This window comes from Dendrobates tinctorius, unplaced genomic scaffold (genome assembly GCF_039654945.1).
Source record: "Dendrobates tinctorius isolate UK_male_01 unplaced genomic scaffold, ASM3965494v1 ptg000138l, whole genome shotgun sequence".
NCBI classification, from domain to species: Eukaryota; Metazoa; Chordata; class Amphibia; order Anura; family Dendrobatidae; genus Dendrobates; species Dendrobates tinctorius.
Window position 1 is genome coordinate 28775125 of NW_027361806.1, and position 24505 is coordinate 28799629.

General features: G+C 45.8%; 1 protein-coding gene across 1 annotated transcript in view; it reads right to left on the reverse strand.

The window, feature by feature from the left end:
• Nucleotides 1-24505, reverse strand: part of BEST4 (bestrophin 4) — a 36675-nt gene that overhangs the window by 10595 nt on the left and 1575 nt on the right. The gene's annotated exons all lie outside the window — the stretch shown is intronic.

A 24505-nucleotide genomic window follows, 5' to 3' on the forward strand; every position in this document is an offset into this window, starting at 1 on the left:
CACCACTTCTCCCGCGCCTTACCGTAGACTTGCCAAGTAGCCGGTGTAACCGAAGCGCGGATCAAAGGCATCAATGATTGGCCACCGTGTCCCAGAGGGATGCAGGACACCGGGTGCCCAATGGCTGTGCCCTGGGGAGAAGGAGTCTGAAAGCCTGCCAATCGGAAAACAGCAGAGAGTTAACCAGTTTATCGTCTACGTCACCCTGGCCCGACACCAGATATTGTGCTGTAGGCATAGTAAGGCCAGGCGGCGCAATAGAGCGCGTAGAGGTGGGGAAGAGGAAGACATGCTGTTTAAGCTATTTGCCGTCCACGGGTACTTGGTTAAAAATCTAATGTTCATGTTTTCAAACTGGGTACCCCAAAGCTCGACTGCGGCCACTAATGCGAAAATCTCTATCAGCGCTGGATCGCCTCCCCAGCCTGTTGAAGCCCATGACTCTGGCCAGATGCCTTTGCACCAGTGGTTTTTGTACATTGATGCGAAACCAGCAGTGCAGTTCCCCCCGCCGCTAGGCCTATTTCCCTGTTTGATACCTCAGGTGCCATGATGCAGGTGTGGCCGTTGTAGGACTTAAGGAATGTCCCCCAGACTAGTAGGTCTGCCTTCAAAGATCGAGTGACTCTAATTCTATGGCCAGGCTGAGTAGCACCTTTTGTTGCCAGTGATAACCGGCGAGAGAAGGCTCTGCCGACCGGCATTACACGGCAGGCGAAATTGAGCAAACCTAGCAGGGACTGTATTTGTTGAAGTGTGACTTTTTATGACCTCGCAGAAACTTTCCACCATCCGCAACGTTTTTTTCCAATTTATCGGCTGGCAGGCGAAAAACCATCGCGTTAGTGTCTATTTCAATGCCCAAAAAAGGCAGGATGTTGCAGGGGCCTACTGTTTTTTCGGGTGATAAGGGTACCCCGAATTTACCCGACATAAACTTAAATTTCTCGAGAAGGAAGTGGCAGAGATTAGAGTCTCTTCAGCCCACGATTAAAAAATCGTAGAGGTAGTGGATAGTTGAATTACTGCCTGTCTCGTAGTGAACGACTCAGTCTAGGAAAGTACTGAACAGCTCGAAGAAGTAACATGAGATGGAACAGCCCAGCGGTAGGCACATATCGTAATAAAAGAGCTGGTCCACCCTGCAACCCAGCACCAAAGACTGTATAATGCACCATGTAATACACCATGTCACACAAGCACACCAATAAACACAAACACATGCAACACTAACACGTTAACCGCACATTATACACCACCAACACCCCCAATGACACAGACACACACATGCAGCCAACCCACACCCACTCACGACGACCTGTCAAGCACACGCTGCACACCTACTTTCCTCATATCACCCCCCTCCTCTACGCCCCGCACTGTACCCGCGACCACGGACCTTGACGATCACGTGCAACACAACATCCATGAGCTACGCGCCCCCATCACACCCACTAGCCACGGCGGTCAATGGTGTAGACGCTGCAGACCCTCCCCATCCTCCTCTGCTGAGTCCAACCGCCAGTCCAACAGTTCTCGCAACCACCGGTACCACCACAGACGCAGTTCACGTAGCAGCCACCACAGGTCTCGGTCAGCCAGATGGCGTTCCCCGTCCTCTTCAGAATGGACTGACACATCTGAGAGGCGCAGCAGATGCTCTCATGCCTCCGTCCGAAGACGCCGTTCACACTGCTCACCTGCCAGAGAGCTTTTGTCTCCACACAGAGCCGCCTCCGGCCAGTTTTTTTTAGCCACAACGCTTCACCAGCAGAAGGAACCGATCGACATCAGGCACCGGATAGGCTGCTGCCGTCATGTGCGCCAGCCACATTGAAGATCCATCACGACCCGCCCTAGCCATGCAACGGGCATCATCACCAGCTAGCGGCAAGTGAGTCCGATCCTCAGTTCCCTGGGCTTCCGCTCACCTTCAACCCATATCTGCAACGGGAGCCGGAGTCCCTCTACCCCAGAGAGAGGCACGGCCTGCGCCAGACAGCGGTGAGTTATCCACAATCTTCGAGCACCACACCATACACAACACAAGTGAGTCCGATTTAGCATCAGCCATCAGGGCGCTGGTCCAGCAGTTCTCACACTCAGGTTCATCACCCGACACCAGGGCAACACCGCAAACACATAGCCTACGCACGAACGATTCTTACTGTGGAGTCGGCCCTTTGGGCACACACATAGGCCTAAAGACAAAACATAAAATCTGGAATAATGATTATGTGGATATATGGTCGCTGCTATCAGTGGACCAGCATACTGTGGACAAGGAAAGGTGGACTTGGGAACGGTCTCACGATAGCCGCAAGACGAAGGTAGCACACACTATGAACAACTGGCTACAGGCCTGCTCAGCACTCGGGTGTATTATGGGTCAGAAGCACCCAGAGCGTTGTTCCGAACTTTTTATTTATCAAAATCTAGTATACAACTCGTATAAGGCCCATGGTGGCTCCGCATGGATACACTATGACGAAGAGTTTCGCAGGCGGTTAGCCCAGGAACCCGAGTTAGGATGGGGGGTAAAAGCGACTGACGTGTGGCTGCGACTCATGCTGTCTCAAAAGCCCCCCTTTCCATCAACGGCCACCAGTCACTCAGCAGCCGCCGGCCAGAATTCAGTGGTCGTACGAAAACCCGGGGCCTGCATGTTATTTAACGAGGGAAACTGCCGCTACCAAGGGGGCTGTAGATTTAGACATGAATGTTCCACTTGCGGCGGAGGACACCCTGCATCAAGATGTACCCATGATGCAAATAGACCCCATAACAGGCAGAACCCCAGTGAGCGTAACCGCAATGGGGCCCTGGCTAAGCCTGTACCCCAATAAGCAGGCCGCACAGCACCTGCACCACGGTTTCAAATACGGTATAGTTCCCAAAAAAATCAAGGAAAATACCGGCTAATCCAACACCTCTCATACCCAAAAGGCGAATCGGTTAATGATGCAATCCTCCCAGAGGAGGTGACGGTAGCCTATGCTTCGTTTGACAAGGCGGTGGAGCTCGTACGCACAGCCGGGCCAGGGGCCCTGCTAGCGAAAACGGACATAGAATCGGCTTTCCGACTGCTACCCGTCCATCCTGAATGTTTCCACCTGCATTACCTGGAGGGAATAGTGGGAGGGGGGAATTCTGGCACCGTAATCTGACCCTCTAGCTAAATCTATGGGGCTACGCAGTCAGAGGCACGATCCTTAGTCCGTGCCGTGCCTGCCAAGAGGATGGTCTAATATGACCCTTCTCCAACGACTCCTTGATATAAGATCGCATAGCATCATGTTCAGGTACCGATAAGTTGAAAAGCCGACCCTTGGGAAATTTACACCCAGGCATCAACTCAAGTGCAGTCATAACTCCTATGAGGAGGCAAAGACGCAGACTTGCTCTCACTAAATACATCGTAAAATCAGCCAAATAGTCAGGAATATCATGAGACTGAGGAGAGGTGGAGAAAACAGGAGCGTCACTAAGAGTACACCGACAACTCCAACTCACCACCGACACAGATTTCCAATCCAAAACTGGGTTATGAGTTTGCAACCAGGGAAAACCCAGAACGATAGTATCATGCAAATTGTGCAACACCAAAAATTTACAATTTTCTTGGTGGTCCGGGGCAACTCGCATTATCACCTGGGTCCAAAACTGGGGTTTATTCTCCGCCAAAGGAGTAGCATCAATACCCCTCAAAGGGCTAGGAGTCCGCAGGGGTATCATGGGAAAACCACAACGTTTAGCGAAGTTCAAATCCATCAGATTCAGAGCTGCTCCTGAATCTACAAAAGCCTTAGCGGAAAATGTAGACAAGGAGCAGATCAGAGTAGTTGCCAAAAGGAACTTAGGCTGTACACTTCCCACAGCAAATGTGTGTGCAAAACGTTTTTCTCGTTTAGGGCAGACAGAAATAGTATGAGAGGCGTCTCCACAGAAAAAACACAGCTTATTACGCCTTCTAAACTCCTGACGTTGCGCCCTAGACAAAACCCTATCACATTGTATGGGTTCAGACGTTTGTTCAAAAGGTGGCAGCGCCTCCCGTGTAGTTTTACGTTCACGTAAACGCCGATCAACTTGAATGGCTAATGACATAGAATCATCCAGACCAGAGGGAACAGGAAATCCCACCATAACATCTTTTACGGTCTCTGATAAACCCTTCCGAAAGAGAGCTGCCAATGCACCATCATTCCATGTAGTAAGGACCGCCCACTTTCAGAATTTTTGACAATATAACTCTGCAGAATCCTGACCCTGGTTCAATACCAACAGGGTTTTCTCAGCTTGATCAATAGCATTAGGTTTATCATACAACAACCCCAAGGCTTGAAAAAATGCATCCACATTAGTCAGAATAGGATCTCCGGGTGTCAAAGAAAATGCCCAATCCTGGGGATCGCCACGCAGCAAGGAGATGACAATTTTAACCTGCTGCAGAGAGCTCCCCGATGAGTTAGGCTTCAAGGCAAGAAATAGTTTACAATTATTCTTAAAATTCAAAAATTTAGACCGATCCCCAGAAAACACATCAGGAGTAGGGATCTTTGGTTCAACAGCAGATGATTGAGTGAGATAGGCAGAAATTCCCCGCACTTCAGCAGCGAGCTGCTCAACCCGATCAGACAATTGCTTAGTCTCCATTTAGACAAAAAATATCCTCCTACAGCCCCAGAGAAAAAGAGGAAAAAATATATATAAAAAAAAAATGTTGACACCTTTTTTTTTTTTTAAATTCTTTCCTTCTTTAGAGTACCCTAGAGTTTACAGGTAGGCTGGTGATTCTCTTATGAATGGGTCACCGAGGAGGATAGCAGGCCCAGGCTCAGCCACAGAAAACCAGAGAGGTTGGTAACTAAGCGGATTGCAGACTCCTGATCCTATACACACAACTAGCAGTAGCCGTGGAGCGTACCTACGATGATCCTAGACGCCTCGGCACAGCCGGAGAGCTAACTAAGCCTAAAGCAAGAAAGGTGAAATCTAAACTGCCCCAGAGCAGACCCCAAAGGAATAGATATCCCCCAAACATATATTGCCGGTGAGACAAGATCAAAACACAAACGCAAGCAGAAAAATAGCCTGAGCAAACGATGGGGCCCACACTGACTAGACAGGACAGGAAAGGAAAGACACTGTCTGCAATCACGCAAAAACCCTACAAAAGTCCAACACCAGAATGGTGACCGGTCTGCAAACCCTGTCTTATGAGGAAAGGTTGCAGGATTTGGGAATGTTTAGTTTGCAAAAGAGAAGACTGAGAGGAGACTTAATTGCTGTCTACAAATATCTAAAGGGCTGTCACATTGTAGAAGGATCAACTTTATTCTCATTTGCACAAGGAAAGACTAGAAGCAATGGGATGAAACTGAATGGGAGGAGACACAGATTAGATATTAGAAAAAACTTTTTGACAGTTAGAGTGATCAATGAGTGGAACAGGCTGCCACGAGAAGTGGTGAGTTCTCCTTCAATGGAAGTCTTCAAACAGAGGCTGGACAGACATCTGACTGGGATGATTTAGCGAATCCTGCTTTGAGCAGGGGGTTGGACCAGATGGCCCAGGAGGTCCCTTCCTACTCTACGATTCTATGATTCTATGATTCTATGATTCTACGTCTGATGCACAAAAACACTGAAGTCGCACGACTTCGCCCCCCACTATATCAGGACTCTGGTATATTCTGAAAGCAAAGCAAAAAGAGACCAATATAACAGGGAACAAAACAAACTGGCACAAGCAGTAACATATGGGCGGTGATTCAGCACAGCCCCAGCCGGAGCTGGCTGACCCGCACAAAGCAGAGATAGACAAAACCAGATCAAATGCAAACAGAATAACAAATGAACACTTAGCTGAACCATGCAGGGACAGAGCAGGAGACATCAGACCTCAGAAGGCACAGGAAGAAAATCACCAGCAGAGATAGAGGGAGTCAGCTGTCTTAAATCCCAATCAGAAACCCCAGATCTCCAATCGTCTTCCTCATTATCAGGTGGCAAGCCTCTGTCAATCAGATCAGCTCCAATACCTCCAGTAACCACCAGAGGGAGCCCAGAAAGAGAACTCTCAACCCCTCTGTCAATCTGACCAACTCCACTACCTTCAGTAATAACCAGAGGGAAGCCAGAGAGAGAATTCACAAGAGGGAGCTCCCTGTATACAGAGATACAAGATAAGATCCTGTCTACAGTCACCACTAGGGGGAACTCCCTGTATACAGAGATACACGATAAGATCCTGTCTGCAGCCACCACTAGGGGGAGCTCCCTGTATACAGAGATACACGATAAGATCCTGTCTGCAGCCACCACTATGGGGAGCTCCCTGTATAGAGAGATACACGATAAGATCCTGTCTGCAGCCACCACTAGGGGGAGCTCTCTGTACACAGAGATACATGATAAGATCCTGTCTGCAGCCACCACTAGGAGGAGCTCCCTGTAGACAGAGATACATGATAAGATCCTGTCTGCAGCCATCACTAGGGGGAGCACCCTGTATACAGAGATACATGATAAGATCCTGTCTGTAGCCACCACTAGGGGGAGCTCCCTGTATACAGAGATACATGATAAGATCCTGTCTGCAGCCATCACTAGGGGGAGCTCCCTGTATACAGAGATACAAGATAAGATCTTGTCTGCAGCCAACACTAGGGGGAGCTCCCTGTATACAAAGATACATGATAAGATCCTGTCTGCAGTCAGCACTAGGGGGAGCTCCCTGTATACAGAGATACATGATAAGATCCTGTCTGCAGCCATCACTAGGGGGAGCTCCCTGTATACAGAGATACATGATAAGATCTTGTCTGCAGCCAACACTAGGGGGAGCTCCCTGTATGCAGAGATACATGATAAGATTCTGCCTGCAGTCACCAGTAGGGGGAGCTCCCTGTAAACAGAGATACATGATAAGATCTTGCTGCAGCCAACACTAGGGGGAGCTCCCTGTATACAGAGATACATGATGATAAGATCCTGTCTGCAGTCACCACTAGGGGGAGCTCCCTGTATACAGAGATACATGATAAGATCCTGTCTGCAGCCATCACTAGGGGGAGCTCCCTGTATACAGAGATACATGATAAGATCCTGTCTGCAGCCATCACTAGGGGGAGCTCCCTGTATACAGAGATACATGATAAGATCCTGTCTGCAGCCACCACTAGGGGGAGCTCCCTGTATACAGAGATACATGATAAGATCCTGTCTGTAGCCACCACTAGGGGGAGCTCCCTGTATACAGAGATACATGATAAGATCCTGTCTGCAGCCACCACTAGGGGGAGCTCCCTGTATACAGAGATGCATGATAAGATCCTGTCTGTAGCCACCACTAGGGGGAGCTACCTGTATACAGAGATACATAAGATTCTGTCTGCAGTCACCACTAGGGGGAGCTCCCTGTATACAGAGATACATGATAAGATCCTGTCTGCAGCCACCACTAGGGGGAGCTCCCTGTATACAGAGATACATGATAAGATCTTGTCTGCAGCCATCACTAGGGGGAGCTCCCTGTATACAGAGATACATGATAAGATCCTGTCTGCAGCCACCACTAGGGGGAGCTCCCTTTATGCAGAATCAATCCACCCTGATGGCAGTAATTGTTATTTTGTCATGTATCTGCTTATATAAAGAAAATGCAGAGGAATTGAAACTTGGTAACAGAAAAGCAGAGGAGCTCCTACCAAGTTGTCGAAAGTGACACAAATGGTCATAATTATAGTTATAATAACTTGTTAGATCGATCTGTGCAGATGTAAAGATACAGTGTTACAAATCGTCATCTGTGTGATCAGGACAGATACTTTGGGTTTTCAGTGTGAGGCTAATCATTTTGCAAATGAATAACAAGGAAATGAAGCTCAGCTTCTAAGAAAGTCAAGTTACAATGTTCATGATACCGGACCTGTGGTCACTTACAAGGGACTTAATGAACATTGAGCCTGAAAGTGGATGATGGGAGTTCACAAAGAGTAACATAAAAGTCAGGAACCTTATCTACTGCAGACATACACTCACTGGCCACTTTATTAGGTACACCTGTCCAACTGTGTGTTAAGACTTAATTTCTAATCAGCCAATCACATGGCGGCAACTCAGTGCATTTAGGCATGTAGACATGGTCAAGACAATCTCCTGCAGTTCAAACCGAGCATCAGTATAGGGAAGAAAGGTGATTTGAGTGCCTTTGAACGTGGCATGATTGTTGGTGCCAGAAGGGCTGGTCTGAGTATTTCAGAAACTGCTGATCTACTGGGATTTTCACGCACAACCATCTCTAGGGTTTACAGAGAATGGTCCGAAAAAGAAAAAAAATCCAGTGAGCGGCAGTTCTGTGGCCGGAAATGCCATGTTGATGCCAGAGGTCAGAGGAGAATGGGCAGACTGGTTCGAGCTGATAGAAAGGCAACAGTGACTCAAATTGCCACCCGTTACAACCAAGGTAGGCAGAAGAGCATCTCTGAACGCACAGTGCGTCGAACTTTGAGGCAGATGGGCTACAGCAGCAGAAGACCACACTGGGTACCACTCCTCTCAGCTAAGAACAGGAAACTGAGGCTACAATTTGCACAAGCTCATCGAAATTGGACAGTAGAAGATTGGAAAAACGTTGCCTGGTCTGATGAGTCTCGATTTCTGCTGCGACATTCGGATGGTAGGGTCAGAATTTGGCGTAAACAACATGAAAGCATGGATCCATCCTGCCTTGTATCAACGGTTCAGGCTGGTGGTGGTGGTGTCATGGTGTGGGGAATTTTTTCTGGGCACTCTTTGGGCCCCTTGGTACCAATTGAGCATCGTTGCAACGCCACAGCCTACCTGAGTATTGTTGCTGACCATGTCCATCCCTTTATGACCACAATGTACCCAACATCTGATGGCTACTTTCAGCAGGATAATGCGCCATGTCATAAAGCTCGAATCATCTCAGATTGGTTTCTTGAACATGACAATGAGTTCACTGTACTCAAATGGCCTCCTCAGTCACCAGATCTCAATCCAATAGAGCATCTTTGGGATGTGGTGGAACGGGAGATTCGCATCAGGGATGTGCAGCCGACAAATCTGCGCCAACTGTGTGATGCCATCATGTCAATATGGTCCAAAATCTCTGAGGAATGCTTCCAGCACCTTGTTGAATCTCTGCCACGAAGAATTGAGGCAGTTCTGAAGGCAAAAAGGGGTCCAACCCCTTACTAGCATGGTGTACCTAATAAAGTGGCCAGTGAGTGTATGTCACCGCTGCCATTACATTCCAGATTAGTGGATCACACTCTACATACGGTATATATACACTGCACAGTACCACTCCTCCTCTATATATACACTGCACAGTACCACTCCTACTGTATATATACACTGCACAGTACTGCTCCTCCTGTATATATATACACTGCACAGTACCACTCCTCCTGTATATATATACACTGCACAGTACCACTCCTCCTGTATATATACACTGCACATTACCACTCCTCCTGTATATATACACTGCACATTACCACTCCTCCTGTATATATACACTGCACAGTACCACTCCTCCTGTATATATATACACTGCACAGTACCACTCCTCCTGTATATATATACACTGCACAGTACCACTCCTCCTGTGTATATACACTGCACAGTACCACTCCTCCTGTATATATACACTGCACATTACCACTCCTCCTGTATATATACACTGCACAGTACCACTCCTCCTGTATATATACACTGCACAGTACTGCTCCTCCTGTATATATATACACTGCACAGTACCACTCCTCCTGTGTATATACACTGCACAGTACCACTCCTCCTGTATATATACACTGCACAGTACTGCTCCTCCTGTATATATACACTGCACAGTACCACTCCTCCTGTGTATATATACACTGCACAGTACCACTCCACCTGTATATATACACTGCACAGCACCACTCCTCCTGTATATATACACTGCACAGTACCACTCCTCCTGTATATATACACTGCACAGTACTGCTCCTCCTGTATATATACACTGCACAGTACCGCTCCTCCTGTATATATACACTGCACAGTACCACTCCTCCTGTGTATATATACACTGCACAGTACCACTCCACCTGTATATATACACTGCACAGCACCACTCCTCCTGTATATATATACTGCACAGTACCACTCCTCCTGTATATATATACTGCACAGTACCACTCCTCCTGTATATATACACTGCACAGTACCACTCCTCCTGTATATATACACTGCACAGCACCACTCCTCCTGTATATATACACTGCACAGTACCACTCCTCCTGTATATATACACTGCACAGTACCACTCCTCCTGTATATATACACTGCACAGTACCACTCCTCCTGTGTATATATACACTGCACAGTACCACTCCACCTGTATATATACACTGCACAGTACCACTCCTCCTGTATATATACACTGCACAGTACCACTCCTCATGTATATATACACTGCACAGTACCACTCCTCCTGTATAAATATATACACTGCACAGTACCACTCCTCCTGTATATATACACTGCACAGTACCACTCCTCCTGTATATATACACTGCACAGCACCACTCCTCCTGTATATATACACTGCACAGTACCACTCCTCCTGTATATATACACTGCACAGTACCACTCCTCCTGTATATATACACTGCACAGTACCACTCCTCCTGTGTATATATACACTGCACAGTACCACTCCACCTGTATATATACACTGCACAGTACCACTCCTCCTGTATATATACACTGCACAGTACCACTCCTCATGTATATATACACTGCACAGTACCACTCCTCCTGTATAAATATATACACTGCACAGTACCACTCCTCCTGTATATATACACTGCACAGTACCACTCCTCCTGTATATATACACTGCAGAGTACCACTCCTCCTGTATATATACACTGCACAGTACCACTCCTCCTGTATATACACTGCACAGTACCACTCCTCCTGTATATATACACTGCACAGTACTGCTCCTCCTGTATATATACACTGCACAGTACTGCTCCTCCTGTATATATATATACACTGCACAGTACCACTCCTCCTGTATATATACACTGCACAGTACCACTCCTGTATATATACACTGCACAGTACTGCTCCTCCTGTATATATACACTGCACAGTACCACTCCTCCTGTATATATACACTGCACAGTACCAATCCACCTGTATATATACACTGCACAGTACCAATCCACCTGTATATATACACTGCACAGTACTGCTCCTCCTGTATATATATATATACACTGCACAGTACCACTCCTCCTGTATATATACACTGCACAGTACCACTCCTGTATATATACACTGCACAGTACCGCTCCTCCTGTATATATACACTGCACAGTACCGCTCCTCCTGTATATATACACTGCACAGTACCACTCCTCCTGTATATATACAATACACAGTACCACTCCTCCTGTATATATACACTGCACAGTACCACTCCTCCTGTATATATACACTGCACAGTACCACTCCTCCTGTATATATACACTGCACAGTACTGCTCCTCCTGTATATATACACTGCACAGCACCACTCCTACTGTATATATATACACTGCACAGTACCACTCCTCCTGTATATATACACTGAACAGTACTGCTCCTCCTGTATATACACACTGCACAGTACCACTCCTCCTGTATATATATACACTGCACAGTACCACTCCTCCTGTATATATACACTGCACAGTACCGCTCCTCCTGTATATATACACTGCACAGTACCACTCCTCCTGTATATATACACTGCACAGTACCACTCCTCCTGTATATATACACTGCACAGTACCACTCCTCCTGCATATATACACTGCACAGTACTGCTCCTCCTGTATATATACTGCACAGTACCACTCCTCCTGTATATATACACTGCACAGTACCACTCCTCCTGTATATATACACTGCACAGTACCACTCCTGTATATATACACTGCACAGTACTGCTCCTCCTGTATATATATATACACTGCACAGTACCACTCCTCCTGTATATATACACTGCACAGTACTGCTCCTCCTGTATATATACACTGCACAGCACCACTCCTCCTGTATATATATATACACTGCACAGTACCACTCCTCCTGTATATATACACTGCACAGTACTGCTCCTCCTGTATATATACACTGCACAGTACCACTCCTCCTGTATATATACACTGCACAGTACTGCTCCTCCTGTATATATACACTGCACAGCACCACTCCTCCTGTATATATACACTGCACAGTACTGCTCCTCCTGTATATATACACTGCACAGTACCGCTCCTCCTGTATATATACACTGCACAGTACCGCTCCTCCTGTATATATACACTGCACAGTACCACTCCTCCTGTATATATACACTGCACAGTACCACTCCTCCTGTATATATACACTGCACAGTACCACTCCTCCTGTATATATACACTGCACAGCACCACTCCTCCTGTATATATACACTGCACAGTACCACTCCTCCTGTGTATATACACTGCACAGTACCACTCCTCCTGTGTATATACACTGCACAGTAACACTCCTCCTGTATATACACACTGCACAGTACCACTCCTCCTGTATATACACTGCACAGTACCCCTCCTCCTGTATATATACACTGCACAGTACCGCTCCTCCTGTATATACACACTGCACAGTACCACTCCTCCTGTATATATACACTGCACAGTACCACTCCTCCTGTATATATACACTGCACAGTACCACTCCTCCTGTATATATACTGCACAGTACCGCTCCTGTATATATACACTGCACAGTACCACTCCTCCTGTATATATACACTGCACAGTACCACTCCTCCTGTATATATATACACTGCACAGTACCACTCCTGTATATATACACTGCACAGTACCACTCCTGTATATATACACTGCACAGTACCACTCCTCCTGTATATATACACTGCACAGTACCACTCCTCCTGTATATATACACTGCACAGTACCACTCCTCCTGTATATATACTGCACAGTACTGCTCCTCCTGTGTATATACACTGCACAGTACCGCTCCTCCTGTATATATACACTGCACAGTACTGCTCCTCCTGTATATATACACTGCACAGTACCACTCCTGTATATACACACTGCACAGTACCCCTCCTCCTGTATATACACTGCACAGTACGACTCCTCCTGTATATATACTGCACAGTACTGCTCCTCCTGTATATATACACTGCACAGTACCGCTCCTCCTGTATATATACACTGCACAGTACTGCTCCTCCTGTATATATACACTGCACAGTACCCCTCCTCCTGTATATAAACTGCACAGTACCACTCCTCCTGTATATATACTGCACAGTACTGCTCCTCCTGTATATATACACTGCACAGTACCCCTCCTCCTGTATATAAACTGCACAGTACCACTCCTCCTGTATATATACTGCACAGTACCGCTCCTCCTGTATATATACACTGCACAGTACTGCTCCTCCTGTATATATACACTGCACAGTACCACTCCTGTATATATACTGCACAGTACCGCTCCCCCTGTATATATACACTGCACAGTACTGCTCCTCCTGTATATATATACTGCACAGTACCCCTCCTCCTGTATATACACTGCACAGTACCACTCCTCCTGTATATATACACTGCACAGTACCGCTCCTCCTGTATATATACACTGCACAGTACCACTCCTCCTGTATATATACTGCACAGTACCACTCCTCCTGTATATATACTGCACAGTACCGCTCCTCCTGTATATATACACTGCACAGTACCGCTCCTCCTGTATATATACACTGCACAGTACCACTCCTCCTGTATATATACTGCACAGTACCACTCCTCCTGTATATATACTGCACAGTACCGCTCCTCCTGTATATATACACTGCACAGCACCACTCCTGTATATATACACTGCACAGTACCACTCCTCCTGTATATATACTGCACAGTACCACTCCTCCTGTATATATACTGCACAGTACCGCTCCTCCTGTATATATACACTGCACAGTACCACTCCTCCTGTATATATACTGCACAGTACCACTCCTCCTGTATATACACTGCACAGTACTGCTCCTCCTGTGTATATACTGCACAGTACCACTCCTCCTGTATATATACTGCACAGTACTGCTCCTCCTGTATATATACACTGCACAGTACCCCTCCTCCTGTATATACACTGCACAGTACCCCTCCTCCTGTATATATACACTGCGCAGTACCGCTCCTCCTGTATATATACACTGCACAGTACCACTCCTCCTGTATATATACACTGCACAGTACCGCTCCTCCTGTATATACACACTGCACAGTACCACTCCTCCTGTATATATACACTGCACAGTACCCCTCCTCCTGTATATACACACTGCACAGTACCACTCCTCCTGTATATATACACTGCACAGTACTGCTCCTCCTGTATATATACACTGCACAGTACCCCTCCTCCTGTATATATACACTGCACAGTACTGCTCCTCCTGTATATATACACTGCACAGTACCGCTCCTCCTGTATATACACACTGCACAGTACCACTCCTCCTTTATATATACACTGCACAGTACCCCTCCTCCTGTATATACACACTGCACAGTACCACTCCTCCTGTATATATACACTGCACAGTACTGCTCCTCCTGTATATATACACTGCACAGTACCACTCCTCCTGTATATATACACTGCACAGTACTGCTCCTCCTGTATATATACACTGCACAGTACCCCTCCTCCTGTATATATACACTGCACAGTACTGCTCCTCCTGTATATATACACTGCACAGTACTGCTCCTCCTGTATATATATACTGCACAGTACTGCTCCTCCTGTATATACAGTATACACTGCACAGTACCCCTCCTCCTGTATATAAACTGCACAGTACCACTCCTCCTGTATATATACTGCACAGTACCGCTCCTCCTGTATATATACACTGCACAGTACTGCTCCTCCTGTATATATACTGCACAGTACCACTCCTGTATATATACTGCACAGTACCGCTCCTCCTGTATATATACACTGCACAGTACTGCTCCTCCTGTATATATATACTGCACAGTACCCCTCCTCCTGTATATACACTGCACAGTACCACTCCTCCTGTATATATTGCACAGTACCGCTCCTCCTGTATATATACACTGCACAGTACCGCTCCTCCTGGATATATACACTGCACAGTACCACTCCTCCTGTATATATACTGCACAGTACCACTCCTCCTGTATATATACTGCACAGTACCGCTCCTCCTGTATATATACACTGCACAGTACCGCTCCTCCTGTATATATACACTGCACAGTACCACTCCTCCTGTATATATACTGCACAGTACCACTCCTCCTGTATATATATACTGCACAGTACCACTCGTCCTGTATATATACACTGCACAGTACCACTCCTCCTGTATATATATACTGCACAGTACCACTCCTCCTGTATATATATACTGCACAGTACCACTCCTCCTGTATATATACACTGCACAGTGTCACTCCTCCTGTATATATACACTGCACAGTACCACTCCTCCTGTATATATATACTGCACAGTACCACTCCTCCTGTATATATATACTGCACAGTACCACTCCTCCTGTATATATACACTGCACAGTGTCACTCCTCCTGTATATATACACTGCACAGTGTCACTCCTCCTGTATATATACACTGCACAGTGTCACTCCTCCTGTATATATATACTGCACAGTACCACTCCTCCTGTATATATATACTGCACAGTACCCCTCCTCCTGTATATATACACTGCACAGTACCACTCCTCCTGTATATATACACTGCACATTGTCACTCCTCCTGTATATATACACTGCACAGTACCGCTCCTCCTGTATATACACTGCACAGTACCACTCCTCCTGTATATACACTGCACAGTACCACTCCTGTATATATATACTGCACAGTGTCACTCCTCCTGTATATATACACTGCACAGTACCGCTCCTCCTGTATATACACTGCACAGTACCACTCCTCCTGTATATACACTGCACAGTACCACTCCTGTATATATACTGCACAGTACCCCTCCTCCTGTATATATACACTGCACAGTACCGCTCCTCCTGTATATATACACTGCACATTGTCACTCCTCCTGTATATATACACTGCACAGTACCGCTCCTCCTGTATATACACTGCACAGTACCACTCCTCCTGTATATACACTGCACAGTACCACTCCTGTATATATATACTGCACAGTGTCACTCCTCCTGTATATATACTGCACAGTACCGCTCCTCCTGTATATATACACTGCACAGTACTGCTCCTCCTGTATATATATACTGCACAGTACCCCTCCTCCTGTATATACACTGCACAGTACCACTCCTCCTGTATATATTGCACAGTACAGCTCCTCCTGTATATATACACTGCACAGTACCGCTCCTCCTGTATATATACACTGCACAGTACCACTCCTCCTGTATATATTGCACAGTACCACTCCTCCTGTATATATACTGCACAGTACCGCTCCTCCTGTATATATACACTGCACAGTACCGCTCCTCCTGTATATATACACTGCACAGTACCACTCCTCCTGTATATATACTGCACAGTACCACTCCTCCTGTATATATACTGCACAGTACCGCTCCTCCTGTATATATACACTGCACAGCACCACTCCTCCTGTATATATACTGCACAGTACCACTCCTCCTGTATATACACTGCACAGTACCACTCCTCCTGTATATATACTGCACAGTACCACTCCTCCTGTATATATACTGCACAGTACCACTCCTCCTGTATATACACTGCACAGTACTGCTCCTCCTGTATATATACACTGCACAGTACCCCTCCTCCTGTATATACACTGCACAGTACCCCTCCTCCTGTATATATACACTGCGCAGTACCGCTCCTCCTGTATATATACACTGCACAGTACCACTCCTCCTGTATATATACACTGCACAGCACCGCTCCTCCTGTATATATACACTGCACAGTACTGCTCCTCCTGTATATACACACTGCACAGTACCACTCCTCCTGTATATATACACTGCACAGTACCCCTCCTCCTGTATATACACACTGCACAGTACCACTCCTCCTGTATATATACTGCACAGTACCGCTCCTCCTGTATATATACACTGCACAGTACCACTCCTCCTGTATATATATATACACTGCACAGTACCACTCCTCCTCTATATATATACTGCACAGTACCCCTCCTCCTGTATATATACACTGCACAGTACCACTCCTCCTCTATATATATACTGCACAGTACCCCTCCTCCTGTATATATACACTGCGCAGTACCGCTCCTCCTGTATATATACACTGCACAGTACCACTCCTCCTGTATATATACACTGCACAGTACCACTCCTCCTGTATATATACACTGCACAGTACTGCTCCTCCTGTATATATACACTGCACAGTACCGCTCCTCCTGTATATACACTGCACAGTACCACTCCTCCTGTATATATACACTGCACAGTACCACTCCTCCTGTATATATACACTGCACAGTACCGCTCCTCCTGTATATATACACTGCACAGTACCACTCCTCCTGTATATACACTGCACAGTACCACTCCTCCTGTATATACACTGCACAGTACCACTCCTCCTGTATATATACACTGCACAGTACCACTCCTCCTGTATATATACACTGCACAGTACCACTCCTCCTGTATATACACTGCACAGTACCGCTCCTCCTGTATATATACTGCACAGTACCGCTCCTCCTGTATATACACACTGCACAGTACCACTCCTCCTGTATATATACACTGCACAGTACCACTCCTCCTGTATATATACACTGCACAGTACCACTCCTGTATATATATACTGCACAGTACCACTCCTCCTGTATATATACACTGCACAGTGTCACTCCTCCTGTATATATACACTGCACAGTACCACTCCTCCTGTATATATACACTGCACAGTACCACTCCTCCTGTATATACACTGCACAGTACCACTCCTGTATATATATACTGCACAGTACCACTCCTCCTGTATATATATACTGCACAGTACCACTCGTCCTGTATATATACACTGCACAGTACCACTCCTCCTGTATATATATACTGTACAGTACCACTCCTCCTGTATATATATACTGCACAGTACCACTCCTCCTGTATATATACACTGCACAGTGTCACTCCTCCTGTATATATACACTGCACAGTACCACTCCTCCTGTATATATACACTGCACAGTGTCACTCCTCCTGTATATATACACTGCACAGTACCGCTCCTCCTGTATATACACTGCACAGTACCACTCCTCCTGTATATACACTGCACAGTACCACTCCTGTATATATATACTGCACAGTGTCACTCCTCCTGTATATATACTGCACAGTACCGCTCCTCCTGTATATATACTGCACAGTACTGCTCCTCCTGTATATACACTGCACAGTACCACTCCTGTATATATATACTGCACAGTACCACTCCTCCTGTATATATACACTGCAGTGTCACTCCTCCTGTATATACACTGCACAGTACCACTCCTGTATATATACACTGCACAGTACTGCTCCTCCTGTATATATACACTGCACAGTACCACTCCTGTATATATACACTGCACAGCACCACTCCTCCTGTATATATACACTGCACAGTACTGCTCCTCCTGTATATATACACTGCACAGTACCGCTCCTCCTGTATATATACACTGCACAGTACTGCTCCTCCTGTATATATACACTGCACAGTACTGCTCCTCCTGTATATATACACTGCACAGTACCACTCCTGTATATATACACTGCACAGCACCACTCCTCCTGTATATATACACTGCACAGTACTGCTCCTCCTGTATATATACACTGCACAGTACTGCTCCTCCTGTATATATACACTGCACAGTACCACTCCTGTATATATACACTGCACAGCACCACTCCTCCTGTATATATACACTGCACAGCACCACTCCTCCTGTATATATACACTGCACAGTACTGCTCCTCCTGTATATATACACTGCACAGTACTGCTCCTCCTGTATATATACACTGCACAGTACTGCTCCTCCTGTATATATACACTGCACAGTACTGCTCCTCCTGTATATATACACTGCACAGTACTGCTCCTCCTGTATATATACACTGCACAGTACCACTCCTGTATATATACACTGCACAGCACCACTCCTCCTGTATATATACACTGCACAGTACTGCTCCTCCTGTATATATACACTGCACAGTACCACTCCTCCTGTATATACACTGCACAGTACCACTCCTCCTGTATATATACACTGCACAGCACCACTCCTCCTGTATATATACTGCACAGTACTGCTCCTCCTGTATATATACACTGCACAGTACCACTCCTCCTGTATATATACACTGCACAGTACTGCTCCTCCTATATATATACACTGCACAGTACCACTCCTCCTGTATATACACTGCACAGTACCACTCCTCCTGTATATATACACTGCACATTACCACTCCCCCTGTATATATACTGCACAGTACTGCTCCTCCTGTATATATACACTGCACAGTACCACTCCTCCTGTATATACACTGCACAGTACTGCTCCTCCTGTATATATACACTGCACAGTACCACTCCTGTATATATACACTGCACAGTACCACTCCTCCTGTATATATACACTGCACAGTACTGCTCCTCCTGTATATATACACTGCACAGTACCACTCCTCCTGTATATATACACTGCACAGTACCACTCCTCCTGTATATATACTGCACAGTACCGCTCCTCCTGTATATATACACTGCACAGTACCACTCCTCCTCTATATATATACTGCGCAGTACTGCTCCTCCTGTATATATACTGCACAGTACCACTCCTCCTGTATATACACTGCACAGTACCGCTCCTCCTGTATATACACTGCACAGTACTGCTCCTCCTGTATATATACACTGCACAGTACCACTCCTGTATATATACACTGCACAGTACCACTCCTCCTGTATATATACACTGCATAGTACTGCTCCTCCTGTATATATACACTGCACAGTACCACTCCTCCTGTATATACACTGCACAGTACCACTCCTCCTGTATATACACTGCACAGTACCACTCCTCCTGTATATATACACTGCACAGCACCACTCCTCCTGTATATATACTGCACAGTACTGCTCCTCCTGTATATATACACTGCACAGTACCACTCCTCCTGTATATATACACTGCACAGTACTGCTCCTCCTATATATATACACTGCACAGTACCACTCCTCCTGTATATACACTGCACAGTACCACTCCTCCTGTATATATACACTGCACATTACCACTCCCCCTGTATATATACTGCACAGTACTGCTCCTCCTGTATATATACACTGCACAGTACCACTCCTCCTGTATATACACTGCACAGTACTGCTCCTCCTGTATATATACACTGCACAGTACCACTCCTGTATATATACACTGCACAGTACCACTCCTCCTGTATATATACACTGCACAGTACTGCTCCTCCTGTATATATACACTGCACAGTACCACTCCTCCTGTATATATACACTGCACAGTACCACTCCTCCTGTATATATACTGCACAGTACCGCTCCTCCTGTATATATACACTGCACAGTACCACTCCTCCTCTATATATATACTGCGCAGTACTGCTCCTCCTGTATATATACTGCACAGTACCACTCCTCCTGTATATACACTGCACAGTACCGCTCCTCCTGTATATACACTGCACAGTACTGCTCCTCCTGTATATATACACTGCACAGTACCACTCCTGTATATATACACTGCACAGTACCACTCCTCCTGTATATATACACTGCATAGTACTGCTCCTCCTGTATATATACACTGCACAGTACCACTCCTCCTGTATATACACTGCACAGTACCACTCCTCCTGTATATATACACTGCACAGTACCACTCCTCCTGTATATATACACTGCACAGTACCACTCCCCCTGTATATATACACTGCACAGTACCACTCCCCCTGTATATATACACTGCACAGTACCACTCCTCCTGTATATATACTGCACAGTACCACTCCTCCTCTATATATATACTGCACAGTACTGCTCCTCCTGTGTATATACACTGCACAGTACCACTCCTCCTGTATATACACTGCACAGTACCACTCCTCCTGTATATACACTGCACAGTACCGCTCCTCCTGTATATACACTGCACAGTACCGCTCCTCCTGTATATATACACTGCACAGTACCACTCCTGTATATATACACTGCACAGTACCACTCCTCCTGTATATATACACTGCACAGTACCACTCCTCCTGTATATATACACTGCACAGTACCACTCCTCCTGTGTATATATACACTGCACAGCACCACTCCTCCTGTATATACACTGCACAGTACCACTCCTCCTGTATATATACACTGCACAGTACCACTCCTCCTGTATATATACACTGCACAGTACCACTCCTCCTGTATATATACTGCACAGTACCGCTCCTCCTGTATATATACACTGCACAGTACCACTCCTCCTCTATATATATACTGCGCAGTACTGCTCCTCCTGTATATATACTGCACAGTACCACTCCTCCTGTATATACACTGCACAGTACCGCTCCTCCTGTATATACACTGCACAGTACTGCTCCTCCTGTATATATACACTGCACAGTACCACTCCTGTATATATACACTGCACAGTACCACTCCTCCTGTATATATACACTGCACAGTACTGCTCCTCCTGTATATATACACTGCACAGTACCACTCCTGTATATATATACTGCACAGTACCACTCCTCCTGTATATATACACTGCACAGTACCACTCCTCCTGTATATATACACTGCACAGTACCACTCCTCCTGTATATACACTGCACAGTACCACTCCCCCTGTATATATACACTGCACAGTACCACTCCTCCTGTATATATACTGCACAGTACCACTCCTCCTCTATATATATACTGCACAGTACTGCTCCTCCTGTGTATATACACTGCACAGTACCACTCCTCCTGTATATACACTGCACAGTACCACTCCTCCTGTATATACACTGCACAGTACCACTCCTCCTCTATATATATACTGCACAGTACTGCTCCTCCTGTGTATATACACTGCACAGTACCACTCCTCCTGTATATACACTGCACAGTACCGCTCCTCCTGTATATACACTGCACAGTACCGCTCCTCCTGTATATATACACTGCACAGTACCACTCCTGTATATATACACTGCACAGTACCACTCCTGTATATATACACTGCACAGCACCACTCCTCCTGTATATATATACTGCACAGTACCGCTCCTCCTGTATATATACACTGCACAGTACCACTCCTGTATATATACACTGCACAGTACCACTCCTCCTGTATATATACACTGCATAGTACTGCTCCTCCTGTATATATACACTGCACAGTACCACTCCTCCTGTATATACACTGCACAGTACCGCTCCTCCTGTATATATACACTGCACAGTACCACTCCTGTATATATACACTGCACAGTACCACTCCTCCTGTATATATACACTGCACAGTACCACTCCTGTATATATACACTGCACAGTACCACTCCTCCTGTATATATACACTGCACAGTAACACTCCTCCTGTATATATACACTGCACAGTACCACTCCTCCTGTATATATACTGCACAGTACCACTCCTCCTGTATATATATACTGCACAGTACCACTCCTCCTGTATATACACTGCACAGTACCACTCCTCCTGTATATACACTGCACAGTACCACTCCTCCTGTATATATACACTGCACAGTACCACTCCTGTATATATACACTGCACAGTACCGCTCCTCCTGTATATATACACTGCACAGTACTCCTCCTGTATATATACACTGCACAGTACCGCTCCTCCTGTATATATACACTGCACAGTGTCACTCCTCCTGTATATATACACTGCACAGTACCACTCCTCCTGTGTATATATACACTGCACAGCACCACTCCTCCTGTATATACACTGCACAGTACCACTCCTCCTGTATATATACACTGCACAGTACCACTCCTCCTGTATATATACACTGCACAGTACCACTCCTCCTGTATATATACTGCACAGTACCGCTCCTCCTGTATATATACACTGCACAGTACCACTCCTCCTCTATATATATACTGCGCAGTACTGCTCCTCCTGTATATATACTGCACAGTACCACTCCTCCTGTATATACACTGCACAGTACCGCTCCTCCTGTATATACACTGCACAGTACTGCTCCTCCTGTATATATACACTGCACAGTACCACTCCTGTATATATACACTGCACAGTACCACTCCTCCTGTATATATACACTGCACAGTACTGCTCCTCCTGTATATATACACTGCACAGTACCACTCCTGTATATATATACTGCACAGTACCACTCCTCCTGTATATATACACTGCACAGTACCACTCCTCCTGTATATATACACTGCACAGTACCACTCCTCCTGTATATACACTGCACAGTACCACTCCCCCTGTATATATACACTGCACAGTACCACTCCTCCTGTATATATACTGCACAGTACCACTCCTCCTCTATATATATACTGCACAGTACTGCTCCTCCTGTGTATATACACTGCACAGTACCACTCCTCCTGTATATACACTGCACAGTACCACTCCTCCTGTATATACACTGCACAGTACCACTCCTCCTCTATATATATACTGCACAGTACTGCTCCTCCTGTGTATATACACTGCACAGTACCACTCCTCCTGTATATACACTGCACAGTACCGCTCCTCCTGTATATACACTGCACAGTACCGCTCCTCCTGTATATATACACTGCACAGTACCACTCCTGTATATATACACTGCACAGTACCACTCCTGTATATATACACTGCACAGCACCACTCCTCCTGTATATATATACTGCACAGTACCGCTCCTCCTGTATATATACACTGCACAGTACCACTCCTGTATATATACACTGCACAGTACCACTCCTCCTGTATATATACACTGCACAGTAACACTCCTCCTGTATATATACACTGCACAGTACCACTCCTCCTGTATATACACTGCACAGTACCACTCCTCCTGTATATATACACTGCACAGTACCGCTCCTCCTGTATATACACTGCACAGTACCGCTCCTCCTGTATATATACACTGCACAGTACCACTCCTGTATATATACACTGCACAGTACCACTCCTCCTGTATATATACACTGCACAGTAACACTCCTCCTGTATATATACACTGCACAGTACCACTCCTCCTGTATATACACTG